The sequence below is a fragment of the Notechis scutatus genome, chromosome 12 (assembly GCF_049901735.1).
Source record: "Notechis scutatus isolate UNSWTSFEM ecotype Mainland chromosome 12, rNotScu1.2, whole genome shotgun sequence".
NCBI lineage: Eukaryota > Metazoa > Chordata > Lepidosauria > Squamata > Elapidae > Notechis > Notechis scutatus.
In genome coordinates, this window is record NC_142020.1 from 9074856 (window position 1) to 9083981 (window position 9126).

At 41.2% G+C, this 9126-nt stretch overlaps 1 long non-coding RNA gene across 1 annotated transcript; it reads left to right on the forward strand.

The window, feature by feature from the left end:
- The first annotated feature begins 2891 nt into the window (after nucleotides 1–2891).
- Nucleotides 2892–8409, forward strand: LOC148129647 (uncharacterized). The gene is made up of 3 exons (XR_015745213.1): nucleotides 2892–3006; nucleotides 6287–6511; nucleotides 8206–8409. It is a non-coding gene; the product is annotated as an uncharacterized LOC148129647 (long non-coding RNA).
- Nucleotides 8410–9126: the final 717 nt, after the last annotated feature.

The following is a 9126-nucleotide window of genomic DNA, read 5'->3' on the forward strand; positions in this document are numbered from 1 at the left end:
AAATATACAGTCTCTGCCCCTTTTCGGGTTCACAATCTATCCAGCTACGTATTCAGCTACACAACACCCCTGTTATTGTAGCATAACATCTGTTTCCTTGTCCTGTTTACCCGTAATAGATGCCCAAGTGAGTAGAAATTACTTGAATGAAAACAGCTATAAAGAAAAACCATCGGAAACCATCATTTTCGGAAGATTTTGAACCCAAATATTACATAGCCAAAATCAAGCATAAATTTTGCATGCAGAAAACAAGTCCCGTGGTTCCCACATGTGGTATGTAAAATTATACCTGTGAAAATATAAAGCAATGGTAACGCCGTTTTTAACCTCTGTGTTAACCTAAGATAATTTACTGGAATATTTTACATATCACATGTGGGAACCACGGGACTTTTTTTTTCTGCATGCAAAATTTACACTTGGTTTTGGCTATGTAATATTTGACATCTTCCAAAAATGATGGTTTCTGATGGTTTTTCTTTATAACAGTTTTCATTCAAGTCATTTCTACTCACTCGGGCATCTATTAGGTCCTAAGAAGCTATTGAAGTTCCCTGCATGTGGATCTGTCAGTTGTCTGACTAATGGGAGACCAATATCGCATAAGCAGTAATCCATTTCCCCTTTCGGCTATCCTTTTAATTTGTTCAAATTTTGATAAGCCCGTCTTTCAACGTTGCAACCTACCTTCTCTGCTTAAAGGTTGGCTATTCTGACACATTAGGAGAGTGTTTCTCAACCTTGCCCAATTTTAAGATGGGTGGACTTCAATACCCAGAATTCCCCCATCAGTCGGCCACCCTGGCAGGATGGGGAATTCTGGGCGTTGAAGTCCACCCAACTTAAAGTTGCCAAGGTTGAGAAACACTGCATTAGGAAGCCATTCTCTGCAAGGTTTGGACTTCAACACTTGGACAAAAAAAGAGAGAGAGAGAGAGAGAGAAAACTTGGTGTTTACAATCACTGACAGCAGAAACTGCCTGTGGCAAGGTTCTAGGGGAAGTCACAAATAACCAATTCTTTGCATTCTCGCTGCCCACAAGACTGAATGTCTGCAGGGTTCAGAAATGGACTCTCAAGTTTTCAGTGTCTTGCTTATCTCCTATATTCCACTTGATTGCTTATCACTTACAGTGACATCTAGGAAGTCCGAAAAACAACATGCTGGCTTTGGAAGCAGAACAGGAAAAAAAAAAAAAAAAACATAGGCCAACAATAAAATGCATTCATAGCTTGATTCTGGTAACCGTAACAAAGGCTGTATCAATGGGTTAAATAATAAATGTTTTAGTTAACTACCTGGTTCTGGAGGATCCCGTTTTCTGAGGCTGCACAGTATAGTTTTTATGAAACATGATCTAATCAAATGGGCTGGATTTGCACACCAAGCTGAAGCATACGCAATGTTGCAAGATGAAAACACGGCAAAGTTTGGATGTTGTGTATCTTAGTTGGCGTGAAACAATCAACAGTTTTTTTTTTTTCAGAAGGTAGCCATGCAGGTAGATCCGTGATCCTAAGTGTTCAGGGCATCCTTGTGTCAAAACAAAGAGATTTAATTTGATATTCTTCACCAGGTCAAGGAATTTAACCATGTTCTCTTCTGCTAGTCTGTTTCAGAGGTTCTTCAGTTTTGCTCTCGGTAGAGCGATGGCCTTTCCAAATGCCAAATACTCTTCTCCAACTTGATCCAAATCTTGTTACACCACACGGAGAAAATCAACTGTTTGAATTGATGAGAAGGCTTAAAGCGCCCATGTTTTGTCTATTTCTAAAGTGGTCTTAGACCAGGGGTCTTCAACCTTGGCAACTTGAAGACTTGTGGACTTCAACTCCCAGAATTCCTCAGCCAGCTTTGCTGGCTGAGGAATTCTGGGAGTTGAAGTCCACAAGTCTTCAAGTTGCCAAGGTTGGAGACCCCTGTCTTAAACTTCCCTCAAACTGTGAAGTAGGGAAGCCGTACCTGCTTGGACGGCTGAAGCAGATGGCCAGGCATGCTCCCTCCACACAACAGAAAGCCACCTAAGATCTTCCTCCTCATCCTATCATCCCCTCTGAGGAGAGCACTATGTCTTTCGTCACTATTTCTCTACCATACTTTAAAGCACGAGTGTCCAACTTTAGCAGCTTTATATATAAACAAACGAATAAATGAAGCAGTATATTTAAAATATGCTAATTAGATAAAGAAATACCACTACTTGATCTTGCATATCTTAACCGCAGTCAGAATAAGCTTTGCCCAGAACTGGAAACTGGGTACGATCCCCTCAGAAAACATGGTAATCAACAAAATACATGAGTGCGCTGAGGTGGACAGATTAACCAAACTCTTAAAAAATAATCAAGATAGTGACTATTACGAAGTATGGGATATCTGGTACGATTGGCTAAAGAAAAGGTGACATTTGATAATTTGACAATATATTGAAAAGAAGGGGGACGTGTAACTAATTGTAAATCTATATGCATAGAACCAAAGACATTAAAAGGACGAAGTTATTGTAACAAAGTAGAACACGTCAATAGTAGAAAAACGTAAGTGTAACTATCGCTCAAAACTTGCTGTAAAATGTATGTATATATACATGTTTGTTTGTTTTAATTACATTGAATAAAAATTATTTAAAAAAATAAAATATGCTAATGTTGTAGAATTGGATAATTTCCTCTCTTACCAAAGAAAGAATGCTTATGGCTATCTCCACCCATTAATAAAAATGTAAGAATTGTGCCTTTTCCATCCCTCAGATCTAGGTACTGAAAACAACAAGATTTTGAAAAGGGCAACCAGATTGTTCCCTTTCTCCCTCAGATAAGTAGGTTCACTCTTGAAGATAAGTTTGATGGCCCACTCCTCATGCTAATTATTTGCCTTCAATGCACTTCTAGAATCTGACAATTCCTCAGCCTGGTACCTTCCACATGTCAGATGACAAATCATCCATCCAGTCAAGACTGACTTTTGGGCTTGGCCATCTAGTGACAAACCATGTTTTAGAGGTAAGCAGATCTGATTATTATTTTTTTTAGACCAGTGGTTGAGACTGGTGGGCACTGCAATGGAGATGGTATTTGTCTTCCTGAGATGGGGAAGATTAGATTAGTTGGCCTGTGTTTGAATGATCTTGGTAATCTGATTGGAATCTAGAGGGTTATTCTCAAAAATAACAAGATTGGAGCCACAACTGTGTGATCATAACCAGTGGTGGGATTCAGATTTTTTTTACTACCGGTTCTGTGGATGTGTCCTGGTGGGCGTGGCAGGGGAAGGATACTACAAAATCTCCATTCCCTCCCACCCCACTAACCTGTTTTCCAGCTCCGTTCTCCTGTGCAGGGCAACCAAAGAAGACCCAGCTTATCAGCTGGGACTCGGGAGGCGGATAATAGATGAGGGCGGGGCCAGTCAGAGGCGGTATTTGCTGGTTCTCCAAACTACTCAAAATTTCCGCTACCGGTTCTCCAGAACAGGTCAGAACCTGCTGAATACCACCTCTGCTCCATTCCCACCCCACTCCTGGGGGAAGGATACTGCAAAATCTCCATTCCTTCCCCACCCTACTAACCTGCTTTCCAGCTCCGTTCTCCTGTGCAGGGCAACCAAAGAAAACCCAGCCAATCAGCTGGGACTCAGGAGGCAGAGAATAGATGGAGTGGGGCCAGTCAGAGGCAGGATTTGCCAGTTCTCCGAACTACTCAAAATTTCCGCCACCGGTTCTCCAGAACTGGCCAGAACTTGCTGAATTCCACCTCTGAACTAGTCCCTTTTTATGTCCCTTGTAAAAAAAGGGTGGGGCTCCATTCACGTGGTTTTTGGCCACCATCTTCGTTTTTCTGTCCACTCTCCTTGTGAATTTCCCTATGGTTGCATTTGGTTATGAGAAACATTCGAAAGATGATAAATATAGCTGAATTGTAGGCCACTCCTTTTATCCAAGCGATGATAAGGGGGCGGGAACCCCTCTGTTTTTTTACTAAAATTTTAGCAGGCTAAAGCCATCTTTCCATTCTAAAGATACATTATTTGGGAGGAACCTATTTTAACAGAATAAAAGAGCAACAGAGTTGGAAGGGAGAGTTGGAGATCCTTTAGTCCAACTCCCTGTCAAAGATTGGCAATATTGTGTTATTATTATTATTATTGCATCCTGGACAAATCTCTTCTTGAAAACTCGCAACTTCTGCATTTCCACGGATTAATTGCTCTCACCATCAGGAAATCTCTCCTTAGTTCTAGGTTGGATCTCTCTTTGGCAAGGGTCCGTTTCTACTGCATGAAATCCAACCTTGAAATTTGAAATGTGAATGAACTTCTTTCCGAATTTCTCTTTGAACTGAAAGCAAGCAAACACTTGCTCTCAAGAAGGGAAGATTCCCAAGCCAAAGAGACAGGCCCAAACGTTGCCGTCTTCTTTCTATCTCTTTCTTACTCTCCCTCTTTCTCTCTCTCCTGCCCTCCCTTCCCTAAAACCTGTTTCCCATTCCGATAGAAAAAGAAAGGTTGTCAGAACCCCGTCCGTTCATCGGGCCTGACAGCATTGCCCTTTTTCTCACAACCTGCAGGTTTAACTGGGAGTGAAGGCTTAACCCACACGGAGCTAATTCTCCACCAAACAGCTGCAGCCGCTTCCTTTTGACTTCAGCTTCCCGCTGCAGGAAATTGCTTTTCACGGAACAGCTGTTCCACGCCACGTTAAGTCAGTCCAAGCATGCAGACAGGGGCTGCTGTTCTGGATACAGTTGCGCCCGAGGTGGCCAGGCGTGGCTGAGACCACGGGGCCGGTTTGAGCCACATGTCGCACCAGGCAAGGCCCTGCCTAACTTTGCGTCTTTTTCTCAATGCGCAAAAGTTTTCTCCCAGTGCATATCGGAAAAGGATTTGAACCAGTGTGTCTATAAAAAAAAAATCTACCTAACTAAAACAATGTTTCTCAACCTTGGCCACTTTAAGACAAGTGGAGTTCAACTCCTAGCTCCCATGCTGACTGGGGAATTCTTGGGGTGGGGTGGGGTTTGAACTCAACTCATCTTAAAGCTGTAAAGATGGAGAAACATTGTGCTAAGGAATTCTTACATGTTCTTCTCATTCCAGAATAGAATAGAATAGAATAGAATAGAATAGAATAGAATAGAATAGAATAGAATAGAATAGAATTCTTTATTGGCCAAGTGTGATTGGACACACAAGGAATTTGTCTTGGTGCAAACGCTCTCAGTGTACATAAAAAGAAAAGATATATTTGTCAAGAGTCAAGAATCATCAGGTACAACACTTAATGATAGTCATAGGGTACAATCAACAATCAAATCATACTAGGAAACAGTCAATATAAATTGTAAGGATATAAGCGACAAGGTTAAAGTCATACAGTCACAAGTGGGAGGGGATGGGCGATAAGGAGTAATGAGAAGATTAATAGTAATGGTAGTGCAGACTTAAATAGTTGGACAGTGTTGAGGGAATTATTTGTTTAGCAGAGAAATGGCATTTGGGAAAAAACTGTCCTTGTGCCTAGTTGTTCTGGTGTGCAGTGCTCTATAGCGTCGTTTTGAGGGAAGGAGTTGAAACAGTTTATGTCCAGGATGTGAGGGGTCTGTAGATGCTTTCACAGCCCTCTTTTCGACTCCTGCAGTCAACTGACCAATAAAGAAAAGTGATGCTCAATTGTGCACCGGTGCTAAAGATATTGCAGAGAGAAAAACCCACCCTACGAAAAAAGAGCTGTCACAGATAAGAAGGGGTCCACCTGTTCTCCAAAACACCTGAGACGAGGTGTAAGAAGTAATGGACAGAAGACCATTAAAGAGAGATCCAATCTAGAACGAAGGAGACATTTCCTGATGGTGAGAACAATTCATCACTGGAACGGCTTGCCTTCAAAAGTTGTGGGTGATATGATGAGGGGACATGATAGTTGTCTTCGAGTACTTGAGGGGCTGTTGCAGAGAAGACGGGGTTGACTTATTCTCCCAAACACTGTAGGGCAGAACAAGAAGCAACAGATGAGGATCATTAAATAGAAATCCAGTCTAGAACTATGGAGAAACTTCTTGACAGTGAGAACAATTAACCAGTGGAACAGCTTTCCTTCAGAAGTTGTGGATGCTCTATCACTGGAGGGTTTTAAGAAGAGACCGGACAGCCATTTGTTCAAAATGGTGTAGGATCTCCTGCTCAAGTAGAAGTTTGGACTAGTAGACCTCCATGATCCCTTCCAACTCTGTATGTCTTCATTTTAATTTGCTTGGACTTATTCTAATTCTCCCTGGCTTCTAACAGGTAGACTAAAAGATGGAGCTGAGAAGTCATACCAGAGGTGGTAGTCAACAAATTCTGACTTGTTCTGGAGAACCGGGAGTGGAAATTTTGAGTAGTCCAGAGAACTGGCAAATCCCACCTCTGACTGGCCCCGCCAACCCCATCTATTCTCTGCCTCCCGAGTACCAGCTGATTGGTTGGGTCTTCTTTGGTTGCCCTGCACAGGAGAACGGAGCTGGAAATCAGGTTAGTAGTGGGGGGGATTTTGCAGTATCCTTCCCCTGCCATGCCCACCAAGCCACACCCACAGAACCAGTAGTAAAAACGTTTGAATCCTACCACTGACTCGTACATGGTATTTTTGTTATATAACAAGCTGTGCCTTACAGTTTGGGGTTCAAGTACTTTTAATTAATAGTATGAACATGTTGGAGTCACAATGTTTAATCAGGACAATGGACCTCAAGTTTTATGGTTGGAAATAGCATTAAGCAACACAGGTAGATTTTAATCCGCATCTTTGCCTGGTAAAATCAGGTGTTTTTTTTTTCCTTAATCTATTTTTGGCTAAGTCTGTCATCCAGCAACAGATTTATTTAGCTCAGTTCTTCTTCCTTTCCCTTGACTGGAGGTGGATCTCTGGGGTTTTGATCAGAGGACATTGCTTTACAATAAAACAAAACAAAACATTAACTCTGTTGGGCCCGTGATGTTTAAACTGGAAATACTTTTTGGTAGATCCAGTGATGAATGTAGCCCCCTGGAAAACCACCAGAGCCCTTTCAATTTTTTTTTGTTTTAAAAACAAAAAGAAGGGCAGAATGATCAAAACTCCAAGGAATTATCATGATGACCGTAGTTAAATTCAGATTGAATCAATTGTAAATGTATTTTCTAATCCGTCCTTCTTTCAAAAGAATGTTGTCCTTTATCAAAGTTTAAAGGAAGTCATTCACTCCCCTCAAATTTGGTTCTTTCAGTTTAAATTAAACCTGGATCTTCTAACAAATCTTCTACCACAAAATCATAATCCTTCGTCCTCTTCAACAAACCCTACGACGCTCTCAACTTTTGATTTTCTACATGCAGGGGGCATCTCATCCCCTTCAGTTTTGAGATAACTGAATAAATATGTTTGCTTTTCTAATTTGAATGAGCAGCTTACTTCGATGGTTATTTAAATGGGAAACTTATACAGATAGTCCCTGACTTACAACAGTTCATTTAGTGACTGTTCAAAGAGCGCTGAGAAAAGTGACTTACGACCATTTTTCTCAGTTACAACCTTTGTAGCATCTCCATGATCCTGTGATCAAAATTCAGATGCTTGGCAACCGGTTCTTACTTATGACGGTCGCCATGTCCCAAGGTTATCTGATCCCCTTTTGCGACCTTCTGACAAGCAAAGTCAACAGGGAAGCCAGATTCACTTAACAACCAGGTTACTAACTTATCAACTGCAATGATTCACTTAACAACTTATGGGAAAAAAAGGTTGTCAAATGGGGCAAAACCTATATAACAAATGTCTCACTTAACAACATAAATTTTGGACTCAATTGTGGTTGTAAATCAAGGACTACCTGTACTTTGATATCTCAATAACCTCCACACTGTTATGTCCCTGTTTCTCACTTTTTCCCATCAACCATGTTAGTTTGGGATGATAGCTAGGGTACTTCCAGATTTACCAAGCCTAACAAAACCAATCCAAAGATATGGCCATCTTTTTTTATCTCTCTTAACTTTTTCTCTCTTTATAGAAATAAAGACAGCAGAGAAGATGGGAAAGGTGTGGAATAAATATTGTTTGGATCTTTGTAGAGTTCAGAGAATAAGGTGGGACAGTGGTGCAATAAAATCTTTGTCTGGTAGCATCCCTGGATATGATAGGTTCCCAGCGTCATGTAATTCTAAATCTGCCCACATTCTTTTCATAGGAGAAAATCAATGTCTTAACAACATCAAAGGTTACTATGGAATACTGATGATATGACACAGGTGAATATGACACAGGCCATTTTGGAGCAATCGGTGGCTGTGTTGGTGAGAAATTATGAGAGTTGAAGCCCAACACATCACAGAGACAACAAGCTGGGAAGGTGGCTTGTGTAGATCATGACCATCACCTGGTTCTATCAGAAGACAAGGTGAGAATCTTCTATGTTAAGCTCTCCTCCTTGGAGACGAAGCTGTTTAGATCCAATGATGGACTCCTCCAATAATCGAGAAGGTTAATTGTGTCTGTCTGGTGCACCCAACTTGGCTTTTTCTCTTCACTTCCAAAACAACCCAACAATCAATGATATGAAGAGTGAAGGAAACAAACAAACTAAGATGGAGAAGCTGAAAATGTAGGACAAACCAGTCTAGTTACTTTAGCCAACTACAGATGGTCCTCAATGTACAACCATTCATTCAACAACCATTCAAACTTACAATGGCACTGGAAAAAGTGACATGAGACCATTCCTTGCACTTACGACCATTGCAGCATCCCTATTACAGTTGAAGTGTCCTGGGGTCATGTGTTCCCCCATTCACAGCCTTCCAAGTCAGCTTCCAAGAAGCAAAGTCAATGGGGGGAAGCCAGATTCAATTCATGACCATCTGATTCACTTAACAACCACAAGCAATTCAGTTAGCAACTATGGCAAAAAGGTCCATAAACTCGGACACAATTCAATTAACAACTGTCTTGCTTAACAGTGGAAATTCTGTTCTCAATTGGGATCATAGATTGGGGATTACCTGTGTAGATTTGGTTCAGAAAGACGCAGGAAACTATTCCAACTGTGGGGAAGAAGATCTATGAAGACACATTCAAAGATGGTCAGTTGAGAAAGTTTACTACTACTGTC